At 37.7% G+C, this 13,176-nt stretch overlaps 4 pseudogenes across 4 annotated transcripts; 2 read left to right on the top strand and 2 right to left on the bottom strand.

The window, feature by feature from the left end:
- Positions 1-462: 462 nt before the first annotated feature.
- On the bottom strand, positions 463-1,746 carry LOC308423478 (26S proteasome regulatory subunit 7-like; annotated as a pseudogene). The gene has a single exon. The product of its transcript is annotated as a 26S proteasome regulatory subunit 7-like (transcript).
- A 7,224-nt stretch (positions 1,747-8,970) lies between these two features.
- On the bottom strand, positions 8,971-9,657 carry LOC308423378 (transcription intermediary factor 1-beta-like; annotated as a pseudogene). The gene has a single exon. The product of its transcript is annotated as a transcription intermediary factor 1-beta-like (transcript).
- A 3-nt stretch (positions 9,658-9,660) lies between these two features.
- LOC308423377 (transcription intermediary factor 1-beta-like) lies at positions 9,661-10,223 on the top strand (annotated as a pseudogene). The gene has a single exon. The product of its transcript is annotated as a transcription intermediary factor 1-beta-like (transcript).
- Positions 10,224-11,933: 1,710 nt separating this feature from the next.
- Positions 11,934-13,061, top strand: LOC308423376 (peptidyl-prolyl cis-trans isomerase D-like; annotated as a pseudogene). Its single transcript has one exon. The product of its transcript is annotated as a peptidyl-prolyl cis-trans isomerase D-like (transcript).
- Positions 13,062-13,176: the final 115 nt, after the last annotated feature.

Here is a 13,176-nt window from a genome sequence, read left to right as displayed (position 1 = left end):
AGATCAAGTCCAGAAAATGAGGATGTGACCGGAAGCGATGTTTAGAATTGACTGTAACTGTAACACAGTTTAACTATTTGGCTTTGTTATGGTCCTAATAGTAGCCCAACTCTGTTGTCTGAAATGGGGAGCTGTCTGTCACTTCTACATGTTGACTGGCTTTATCTACTTCCTTTCCAGACCCTGTCTCTACAGAAGGGTCCTTAATGCCACAACTCTCTGACATTTCTCCAATAGATCTATCTCTTCACCCCTCCCCCACTATACTCCAACCCAACTATCGTCTTTCTAATTAGAAAGAGTCAGGATAAGTTTAAAGACTTTTCTCTATTATACAGTTCTGCCATTTTAAAAGATGTGCTTAAATACAAACACCCCACACCAGTTTTAAAATCTTTTATTTTTGAGATGACAAGAAGTTATGAGAATGCACGAAGTTCTTTCCCTCAAAGCCTCTGGGACTCAATTGTATGTCACGTAGTGGGAAGCGCTGAATTTGGCGTAAGACTTGATGCCCTTATTTACAGCTTCTAAGAAGTCCTTCTCTCTAGCAAATTTTCCTCCGTGCTCGGATTGCAAACATACCAGCGTTTTCTGTGCAAACACTTTTAATCTCCACTCCAGTACTGTTTGGACCAGGCAGACTAACTGCTCAAATTGAATGTCTCTTTCCACACTCATTGAACGAGCATGAATCTTAAAGATGTGCGTTCGACCCTCTAAGTCAGGTAAGCTGAACTCAATCTTTCTGTCCAATCTCCCTGGCCCATCGGTGCTGGATCCAGGGTATCGGGCCGGTTAGTGGCCTTGAGCCCTTTGATGTTGCCTGGAGGATCAAAACCATCCAACTGACTGATGAGTCACAACACCGTTCTCTGCAATTCATTGTCACTCCCAGTGCCATCGTCAAACCAAGTCCTTCCAATGGCATCAACTTCATCAAAGAAAACAAGGCAGACTTTTTTGTTCTGGCTATTTAAAAAAGCTCACGAACCATTTGAGTACCGTCACCGTCTGTATGAGCTCAGACCCAATAACTCGAATGAAGCAAGCGTCAGTCCGATTAGCAACTGCCCTTGCACAGTGTCTAGCCTGTACCTGGTGGCCCAAACAGCAGCTCACCGTTCGGAAGCTCTATTCCAAGGTTAACAGGCCTCTTTGGATAGAGTAGAGGGGATTCAACTACTTCTTGCAATTTCTCAGTCTGCTCCTTAAAACCACCAACATCACTATATGTGCGGTCAGGTTCTTCTTCCACCTGCATCATGGTAACTGTTGGGTCAATTTTAGGATGTAGTCTAATGGGAATTTGGTATTTATTTCTGCCCACACAAACTCTCATCCCTTCCTCAAAGTCAGTAGGTGCCACCTGATCCCTGAGATCCACCTCGAACCTAGCAAACTGCTTCACGTTGATGACGTATTTTGGGTCCCCCAAATCAGCATTGATTATCTTTGTGCATTTTGCATCCTGTAACGGCTGTTCACTCTGAAGTGTTTGTTTCTCTGCAGCCAAATTCCAGAGGGCTGGAGGTGCCAGCCCAGTGTCGGACCCTTTAATACCAGTGAGCTCATTAATTTTTTTGAGAAGTTATTGAATGTCATTTTCAATTTGTTTGATCTACCGCGAGTATACTCTGGCCATAAATTTTCAACAAGGCAATATCCCTTCATGCAGAGCCCGGATAGGCTTGTCGCCCTTCTCGTCCTGTTTATCCGCTGGTCCGCACTTAGGTAATCTGACATTTTAGAAGCCAAAAGCAACTCCGGGTCTTAGTGATTACACAGCATGTTCCCCGCTTCTGCTGACGTCCACAAGCAACTTTTTAAAGTGAGAGAATAGTGGACTTTTATTGAGTTAACAGAAATCCAACCATATAAACTGATCAGATTACTTCAAGTTCTCTTTTAAAGCCAAGCTTCTTGATAATTACAGGGTAGTGAGAGTATGCCAGTCAATATAACTACGAACCCACTTTGTAGCGTTAATCACAAACACTGTCAATCAGTCTTCACCAGGTGAACAGACAGATTTTACTTAAATAATCTTTAAAGTTTATTTAGAAGATAAAGCGGCATAAGGATACACATATTCTAAAAGGGCAGAGAAAAACTTTTAATGAAAGGTCAAGTCTAAGTGTTATATCAAATATAGAATACACATATACACTAAAAAATAACCTCACACCTTTCAGGACTGCTCTTTTTTTGTTAATAAACTATGTACTGTGATAACTTCTTTGAGAGCATAAACTTACACACAGATATCACTTGAGTTCAGCCACATGGTTCTATGAATCAGGCTTCAGAGAAGACATATTGGATTTATTCTAAATGTATCTGTCTGATACTTTTAAATAAATGCAAACCATTTTTTATTTCAGATAAGCTGAAAGCTGTTCCCTATAATCTCATGAGCCACCATATAAATCAGTGTATGCAGGGAATGAAGATAATGCTTTTTTAAAAAAATATCCCATTCATTTAAAGGTCTGTTATAATAGACTTCCTAATTTAAAAATATAAAGAGCAGAAAAAATGATATTTTCTATGCTTTATATTGAGAGTGTCACTCATTTAAATAATCTTTAGCAAAATATTATAATAAATATTATGATTTAATTTTATTTCCAGAAATATGCTTACAAGATGACAGCATAGTATTGTCACTGAGTCTCTAAATAAAATGATTATAAGTTTATTCATTAAAAACATCTCAGCCATCAAGTTTCTCTTACTGAAACTTTAGCCACAAATACCCAGATTGGTAAAATATATGAGCCACAAAATTGTTTACTAAAGGCCCTCAAAACATAATGCAAAAGACAGTAATTAGTTGCAAAGTAAGTACTTGGTAACTATTTGACAAGCATTCAACAGCTTTACACAACAATGAAAATTTTCATGAAAAGTAATCCTTAAATAGTATTGGTGCATTTATAGAATGTCAATCGCACAAAACATAGTAGAAGTGGAACAGTTCTGATGGGAAAGGTAAAAATAAAAACAGATTTCCTTCTTTTGAAGTATCATTTCTACGGATTCCCAATAAATGAGGTGAAAATAATGTAGCATTGAAAGTGTCTACTTTGGGGACCTTTAACGTAGCCGTCGTGGTTTGTCCCCTCCTCTTCTGCCATGTACCTCAGCATCTGGGCTACATGACAAAGATGCTCCACAAGAACCTATTCTATTTCATCGTTCTCCCCTCAGGGAGATTCATGAGTCCCCTTTGAGCATTCCTTGTTACTTAACTTCTCTGGGCCTATGAATTGTAGCATCATTATTCATTACAGAAAATATCCCTTGTAAGTGAGTAGGAGAAACGCCCTTTCCTAAAGGGAAATGGGGCGGAGGGGACGTGGAAACTGGGAGGAGAGGCAGAAGGTGAAGCTGGAGCTGGGATGCAAACATGCAATAATAAAATAAAAATAATTAAATCCTCAAATAAGGTTTTCAAATAATATGAAAAGGTAGGATCTCAGATCTCTATTACCTTTCCTCTTCATAAGTGACTCTCATATGATAATATTTAATGCTTAGAAAGAAAACAATAAGGCAATAAATACTGAAACTCCTTTCGTATTCTGTGTTATGAAAGTCTTAGGTGAAAATGGCTAAAAGCACAATATCTTTATAATATTATCTCTTCAGCTACAAAAAAGTGCCAAGTGGAACTTGTACTTTCTGTGAGGACAAACAAAGGAAATAGTTAAATACAGTAAAATTGTGAGAAAATGCAAAATAGGGGAAGGGACTGGAGACAGAGCTCAGTTGTTAAGAGCCAGTATTGTTCTTCCAGAGAACTCAAAGTCCATTTCTATCTCTAGGCAGCTTACGACTGCCTGTAATCCTACCTGTAAGGGATCTGACACCATCTTCTGGCCTCTGTTGGTACTCCAGTCACGTGCACTTATGCTCACAAAGAGAAACACATCATATACACATCAACACATACATATCACATCATATACACATCAACACACACATATCACATCATATACACGTCAACACATATATCACACACACATAGATACATACACAATAATAGTTGTAATAATAATAAAAATAAATTTTAATGTAAAAATTAAGAATATGAGAGAAATATTGTTTTTAACACATCTACTTCAGTTTTTAATATTAAGAATTTACTGAATATTATCAAAGAAAAGCCTAGATGAATTAGTTTGTTCTGCAGTTAAAGAATTACCACCACCAATAATAATAATTAACATTTATTTAGTATTGCATTGCCAGGTATCATTTTTTATATTTTCTTGAAATCTTAGATAAACTCTTCATGGTAGGTATTCATTCACTCTCACTTAATGTATTATATTCTCATGAATAACATAGATAAATGTACTCCAAGCTCTATTTAGGAAACCTTTGAGTTTTTTGTGTGTGTGGCCATTTCCTACTCACTGAAACATCCCATCTTGGAAGGGGAAAGCTCACAAATCACAAGAAGCTCACAAAACTTAACAAGATTATAAAACACACAAGAAAGTCCCAAGACTTGCAAAATCAATTGTTGGAAGTAAGAGAATATTCTTAGAGTGTCCTACATGTTATGTGGGAAATTCTGGGAATGCAGTTCACATCTGGTATTGTCGACTTTTTGGTGATTTAGTTGCTTATGAGTAACCCATGCTATGCTTGCAGCTAACCGTTGGACTAAATACGGGGACCTCAGTGAAGGAGCTAGAGAAAGGGCCTTCATGGAGGCAATAGGAGAAAGAAGATGGGTGGGATTGGCAGAAAGGGGATAACATCTGAAATGTAAATACAGAGAATATCAAATAAAAAAAGAAACATAATTTAATTCCAACAATAAAAAAGATGTTAACTGGCTTAATTACTATATAAACTGACAATGTACTCAACACTATAAATGGGCAGTGAATAATCTCTAGACATCTGGAGAGAAAACTTTTCCAGTAGTACGCAATTCAGAAGACTTTCATAGCAGTCAGAATAGTGCAACTCTTGGGGTGGTGTAAAAGAGACAAAGGCATGGCTTATTACACAGATCCTTCCTGCATTTCTTCAGGGGCCATAGACGTCATTAAATCATTGATAAAACCCAATTACTATCAGTCTCCTGTATGGCATTTTCATCAAACTCACTGAGACATGCCCTGTGCACTCTACCTTCTCATATTATCAGCTGACATTTCCATCCTGTTGTGTTCTGACACATAAAAGCAAATTTAACAGGCTTTCATTTCTACAGCTCTGGGTTTACAGAACATTGAAAATGAGCTCAACACTAGGCAAGGGCTCTTTCTGCTCCTCAGTAAAATGAATGTGCACTTTTCATTCTGGTGAAACTATTTATGGGTGCTGAGAAATCCAGCAAAAAAAAATCCTATGACAATTTTACAATGAAGAAACTCTGCCATGCACTCCAATTCTAAATGCAAACCTGTAGGACAGGAGAAAGCACACTGACTTCCCTGATGGGAATCCACCATACCCTAACAGAACTTGTCTGTAATGTTCCTTTACTAATGTTTATCCACAGCACAAAACCTCCCATCATTTCCTCTCTTATTATAAGAATAAGACCAAAGCATTCTGTTTTTTAATTGAACAACTTTATTTTAGAAAGCAAAGATTTTAAGCATTTTTTGCATAAAAGTATATGAATACATTTTTGTCAGTATTGGTTTTTTTTAAAGGTTTGATAGTGTGCATTAAGATCTTACTAGTTACAATGAGCATAAAGTACATGTAAAACAAGATGTAACCTGAAATTCGTCAAAGTTTTCTTAGTGTGTAAAGATTAAGCATAATGGTTTTTCATTTTCTTTCTTTTTCTTTCTTTCTTTCTTTCTTTTTTTTTTTTTTTTTTGCTTGAACTTCATATACCCTGGGAGTTGTTTCTGGGGTGTTCAGAGCTTTCTGGGGTTAGTATCCAATGATCAGTGACTGCATATTATGTATGTTCTTTGTGACTGGGTTACCTCACTCAGGTGATATTCTCTAGATGCATCCATTTTCCTAAGAATTTCATAAAGTCATTGTTTCTGATAGTTGAGTAGTAGTCCATTGTGCAAATGTACTACAATTTATGAATCCATTCATCTACTGAAGGACATCTGGGTTCTTTCCAGCCTCTGGCTATTATAAATAGGGCTGCTATGAACATTGTGGTGCATGTGTCTTTGTTGTATGTTGGAGCTTTTCTAGGGTATAAGCCCAGAAGTGGAATAGCTGGGTCTTCAGGTAGGACTATGTCCAATTTTCTGAGGAACTGCCAGACTGATTTCCAGAGTGGTTGTACCAGTTTACAACCCCACCAACAATGGAGAAGTGTTCCTCTTCCTCCGCATCCGCACCAGCATCTGCTGTCATCTGAATTTTTATCTGAGGCATTCTGATAGGTGTGAGGTAGAATTTTAGGGTTGTTTTAATTTGCATGTCCCTGATGGCTAATGATGTTGAGCACTTCCTTAGATGCTTCTCAGCCATTCGATATTTCTCAACTGAGAACTTTTTGTTTAGCTCTGTACCCCATTTTTTAATAGGGTTGTTTGATTCTCTGGTGTCTAGCTTTTTGAGTTCTTTGTATACCTTGGATATTAAGCCTCTATCTGATGTGGGGTTGGTAAAGATCTTTTCCCATTCTGTTGGCTGCCGTTTTGTTTTCTTGAGTGTCCTTAGCCTTACAAAAACTTTGCAATCTCATTAAGTCCCATTTGTTAGTCTTTGACCTTAGAGCACGAGCCATTGGTGTTCTGTTCAGGAAATTTTCTCCTGTTCCTATGTGTTCTAAGGTTTTCCCTACTTTCTCATCTAATAGTTTCAGTGTACCTGTTTAATGTGGAGATCTTTGATCTACTTGCACTTGAGCTTTGTACAAGGAGATAAGAAAGGGTCTCTTTTCATTCTTCTGCATGCTGAGTGCCAGTTGGACCAACACCATTTGTTGAATAGGCTGTTTTTTTTCCATTGAATGTTTACAGCACCTTTGTCAAAAATCAAGTGACCACATATGTGAGGGCTCATTTCTGAATCTTCTATTCTATTCCATTGATCCACGTGCCTGTCTCTGTACCAGTACCATTCAGTTTTTAGCACAATTGCCTTGTAATATAGCTTGAGGTCAGGGATAGTGATTCCTACAGATGTTTTTTGTTGTTGAGGATGGATTTCGCTATTCTAGGTCTTTTGTTATTCCAGATGAAATTGCACATTGCCTTTTCCAGCTCTATGAAGAATTGGGTTGGAATTTTGATGGGGATTGCATTGAATCTGTAGATTGTTTAGACAAAATCATTCTTATCCTGTGGGTCATGACCCCTTTGTTAGTCAAATGTCACTTTCACAGAGGTCACATATCAGATATCCTGCATATTAGCTATTTACACTATGATTAATAACAGTAGAAAATTACAGTTATGAAATAGCAATGAAATAATTTTATGGTTGGGGTCACCCATGAAGAAATGTATTAAAAGGCTGTAGCACTAGGAATGTTCAGTACCACTGGTATAATTGCTAAGCTGCTTCAATTCTCCTTAACTAGGAATAGATTTTTTTTCTATCATGTAAAAACATTTATCAGGCTATCATATAAAGTAACGGATTTATTCATGCCACTTCATATGTTATTGATATTGTAAACTGTCCTAACTTCTCGCCTGTAGTGTTGCTCTTTGCCCAGGCTCTTTTCTGTATTTAAGAGACACGACATTCTTTTCTCTTTCTCCTTCCACTAATGGTCTTTCCTGCTAATCTCCCAATATAATTTTAAATTTCATGACATATAAATTATATGTGTATATGCACAAGTATATATTTATATAGAGAAACATAAATATATAATCACATATATGTAAATGTCTATTATACAAATTAAATCAAACAATGGCATTTGTCTTTATGTATCTGGTTTATTACACTGACTACAATAATATTCAGTCCTGTTGATTATCCTACAATTGTCATAATTCATTTTTCTTTACAGATGAACAAACTTCCATTATTTATATACACACATATAATAATGTATTTTAATACATATATAGATATATGAACATATATTTTTATTTTTATTTTTTGCATTCATCTTCTAACAAGTATCTAGGCTGGTGGTATATTATAAGCATTGTGATTAATATGGTAATGTGTATGAATAAGCAAATACCTCAGTGCTATGTTGACTTTAATTCCTTTGGGTGTATCACCAAGAATGTTATATCTGGGTCATATGCAAGTTTATTTGTAGTTTCTAGAGAACTCTACATACTATTTCCATAATCATTGTACAGATTATTTTCCCCAACGACTTTATTTCATTACCTTTCCTTTTCATTGCATAATTCAAATTTTATTTTATTCAATTTTTCAGTAACATATAACATATAATTAACGTGTAATATGTAATACATTATATATTATATGTAATATGTATTCTAGATATTAATACATTAATTATCTGATATGTAATTTCCTTCAAACTAAAACCTTCCTTGCTGGAAGGATGAGGGAGGTTCCTGAGGCTTAGGAGGCAAAGAAACCTCTGAACTTTCAGAATGTGAAACTAACAGGATTCACAAGACACATCCCCAAAGTTATGGAAGCAATCAACAATGTCTGGAAAGAGGTGAATCTCTGACTAGTCTCACTTCCTGGAAAAGACAGACTTCTGAAGTTGCCACTTTGTTGCTGTTGTTTAGGAATCTCTAAGAGACATCCCTGGCTATTCAATGGTGCAGCAGCCTTTGAGATTTTCCACTTCCTTAACAAATCTCCATTACTTCACCGAGTTCTTCTTTGGTCTGTTGTTAGTTTCCAATATGAGGTGTGTGGATGCACCTTTACCTCTTTATTTTAAAAAGTCCTCAGGAATATATTCAGTTGAAAGGAGTCTGTCCCCCTTTGCATGTTCTTTAATACTTGTTTTTGCTTACTGTGTCTGTCTGTTTTTCTTTCTTTCTTTCTTTCTTTCGACTCGTAAAGTTTTTATTAAATCTACAGAAATAAAAACCATTTTGTGAGGACAGGCTGAGGGACAGGACCAACAAGAACAGGAGTCAGTCCACCAGAGGAAGAAGGACAAGGCGTGGGTTGAAAATAGAGAGGCCAGAGCTGGACTGAGCTGACCACAAGAGTGCCAGCTTCAGTGGCCATCATCACGACCAGACAGCTCCTGAGAACTCAGGCCAGCACTGGGAAGGTTCACTGTTGGTGGTTCTACCAGCACAACAGAAAACTTGGTGTCACCAAAGGCATCATTCATAAGTGTCTCAAAGAAGCACTGCAGACCGATGATGGACTGAACATCTTCTGCCTTGTCCTCAGTCAGCTTTTAAACTGTTTGAACATGTGGCCCACATCTTGGGCAAACTCCTGGGGAGGAGCTATAAGGAGGTGACAGCTTCCTTTGGAGGCGAGCATGGATCAATGTCAGGTCTTGGGTACCACCAGGCTGCTCCACGGAGACTGTAGAGTCGGTATCCAGCTGATGTAAGAGGCGGTACGGTTTACAGCAGAAAAGGGCAGCAGGACATGCTTACATTTCTGCTGGTTGGCTGGTGAGAGTTTAGCTACTACACCAGTGCTATCTTCTCCATCCAGACTAAGGCTCCCATCTTCCTTTTTTAGATCAGGGAGCACATGGCAGAGTGAGCAACTCCATTCCTCTCCTCCCCGTACTCAAGTGCAGAGCCACAAGTATCAGGAAAGAAGTGGTCCTGCCCTGGTGAGGGAGAGGTAGGTGGCTTCGTGAAGAAAGTGCCACTTGTGAGCCTTGAGGACCTGGATCTGGGTCTCACCTCTGACAACCAGCCACCAGTCTTCAAGGTCTTTCCTGGAAGCACCACTGAGGACTACAATCTGATTGTTATTGAGAGTATTACTGCTGTAGCAGCTGCTGGTCAGGCTGGGACTGTGCCACCAGGAGCCAATGGTGTCTTACCCCTGCCTGGTATGGCCATTATCAAGGAAGAAGAGACAGAAGCTGCTATTGGAGTCCTTCCTGCTGCCCATGAGGGTCCTGAAACCAAGCCTGTGTTGATGGCTCTGACTGAAGGCAATGGTGTTGAGGGACCTCGTCTAACTTCACATAGTGGCAGTACCAGCTCAGGCATGAAGTTGGTGGCTCCTGAGGTTACCTCAGCCCCAGGCCAGGTATCCTGGATGACAGTGCCACTATCTGCCATTTACTGTGCTTTTCAGTTTCATATCACCTAGTTTGTCAAAGGCAGAGATGATTTCTCTTGCCATCAGAGTCCTTTGCAGGAAGCTGTGCCTCTTAATGGATATCAGTGTTTTACATCTGTTTTCCTTTAGCAATAGTAATATCTTTGATCAATACTGATGTGATCTTTGCACCGGGTTAGCTACATGAGAGTCATTTTATTGTGCTATGCATGGAAATCCAGTTTTCCCAGAAGCATTTCTTGAAGAAGTTGTAGTGTATCCACGACATGCTTTGAATATCTTTGCAAAAAAATAAATAAATAAGGTAGGTATCACCATATATTAGCTTTCCCGGAAGTTCTATAACACCCCATTGCTGTAATACATGTATCATGCCATTTTGGTTACTAAATCTGTTTGAGATCAGCTCTGGTGATGCCTCTAGCATAGGGATTTCTGCTTCAGATCACTTTATAGTTCTTTAAACGATTGATATTTTAATGAGAATTTTGATGAAAATGTAGACAGCTTTCAGTAACATGATCATTTTCACATCAATTCTGTCAGTCGATGGACATGGGGCAGCTTTTTACTTACAAGAGTCTTGATGTTTGTGATTGTTCATTTGTTTTTCAGCATCTTAATGTTTTCACAGTCGAGGTCCTTTACTTCCTTTGTTAAGTTTTTTTTTCCTTAGGTATCTTTTAAAGTTACTGTGAATGGGAATTTTTCAAGATTTCTTTCTCAGTAAGTGCATCTCTATAAGTTTATTTTTGGTACCTCAAATAGTCATTGTATGCTGTATGTTGAGTTTATATAATGCTAATTTGACTAAAGTGTTTACCAGTTCTAAGAAGTTGCATTGTCCATCAATTGAGATGACTTGAACTTTTTCTTTCCCATTTGTGTCGCTCCTAGTGCTCACTCTTGCCTTGTTACACTGATCATAACTGAACAGAATACTGAATAAGAGTGGAGTTGGCATCCTTATTCCTTTCTGGATTTTAGAAAAGAAGCTATCACTTTTCCAACTAAATATGCAATTATAGGTTTATGAAGTTCATATATATTCTTACATACATTCATATATATTCATATATATATGTGTATATATATATATATCCTTTTTATATTATGGTATTTGCCTTTTATCACTAATTTTTTTAGGAATATAAACTATAAAGGAATGTTGAGTTTTGTTACAGACCTTTTCTGCAATGACGGAAATGACCACGTGACTTCTGTCCTTAGGACTATTTATGTGCTATAGAGCTACTAATTTCTAAACTTTGGAGAAATCTTGCATTCTTGGTAAAGACCTGGTGGTTTTTGTAAGATCATGCCCCTACTAGTGATTCATGTTCAATATCCTGACACTACTGAACTGGATTGCTAGTATCCTGACAATAGAGATTGGATATGCCCCAAAGGACTTCTAATCAAGACCATATCCCCTTGTCCTACTTACCATCTTTTCTCACCTATGTTTGGAGGCCAGAAGGGGAGTGAAGAATTTGAAAACCCTTATTAAAAGTGGGCTTTAAAAAATGTAAACCTACATAATAGTATACTAGCATCTGTATTGAATAAGGTACTTTAAATGATTGCAAACAATTTAAAATATAAAGGAATATGTTTATGGAGTACTGTATATAAGGGAAATGAGCACTCAAGGATTTTGATGTCTACAAAAAAAAAATTAAAACTTGTAATCAGGGTAGAATTCGAGCCTCTCTTGCGATGAGGCATTCATGTCATGCTTTCCAGTGCCCACAGTGAAGATGTCTCACCCATACCCAGCTGCCAAGCCCTCCAATTTCAAGAACATGATAGTCTTCTTTGACATGGACATTGGCAGGGAGCGAGTTGAATGAATTGTTTTAAAACTATTTGCAGATATTGTTCCCAAAACTGCAGAAAATTTTCATGCATTGTGTACAGGAGAAAAAGACACTGGATCCACAACTGGAAAACCTCTCCATTTGAAAGGATGTCTTTTTCACTGAATTATTAAGACATTTATGATTCTGGGTGGAGACTTCTCAAATCAGAATGGAGGAGAAAGTATTTGTGGTGAAAAATTTGAAAATGAGAATTGTCATTATAAGCATGACTGGGAGAGTTTACTGAGCATGGCAAATGCAGGCTCCAATATAAATGGCTCTTAGTTCTTTATCCCAACAGTTTCAACTCCTCATTTGGATGAGAAACATGCGATATTTGGTCAAGTAATAAAAAGACTAGGTGTGGCAAGGATGCTTGAGAATGTCAGAGTGGTGAAAGCCTGCCAGACTGTGTGTTACTGCAGAATGTAAAGAACTGAAAGAAGGGGATGACTGGAGAATATTCCTCAAAGATGACTCTGGTGACAGTCGTCCAGATTTCCCTGAGGATGCAGATATAGATCTAAAAGATGTGGATAAAGTTTTATTAATATCTGAAGACTTAACAAACATTGGAAATACTTTTTTCAAGTCTCAGAACTGGGAGACGGCTATTAAAAACTATGCGAAGGTTTTTAAGGTATGTGGGAAGTTCAAAGGCAGTAACTGAGAAATCAGATATATCCAGATTGCAACCTATAGCCTTAGGCTATGTGGTAAATACTGGTGCTTGTAAATTGAAGATGTCAAATTGACAGGGGGCAATTGTCAGTTGCTTGGAGGTTCTTGAAATACGAAAGCACAATACCGAAAAGCACAAGGATGGCAAGGACTAAAAGGATGTGATCAAGCACTGGCTGATCTTAAGAAGGCTAAGAAGATACAGCCCCAGGAGATAAGGCTATCCAGGCAGAATTGCTTAAAGTCAAACAAATAATAAAGGCACAGAAAGATAAAGAGAAGGCGGTGTATGCAAAAAATGTTTGCTTAATAAGGATAAAACGTTCCTTAACTGTTATACATTGATTATATATTAGACAATGTATATCACTGTCTACACGATCCCTAATGTGTTTCCCTTGATCTGATGCTGACATAGGTTCCTCCTTAAATAAAGTGTTACAAAATACAGTGAATCTCA

The sequence above is a fragment of the Micromys minutus genome, assembly GCF_963924665.1.
Source record: "Micromys minutus genome assembly, chromosome: 8".
Lineage (NCBI taxonomy): Eukaryota > Metazoa > Chordata > Mammalia > Rodentia > Muridae > Micromys > Micromys minutus.
The sequence above is the reverse complement of the archived record's forward strand: the minus strand, read 5'-3'. Positions and strand labels throughout refer to the sequence as shown.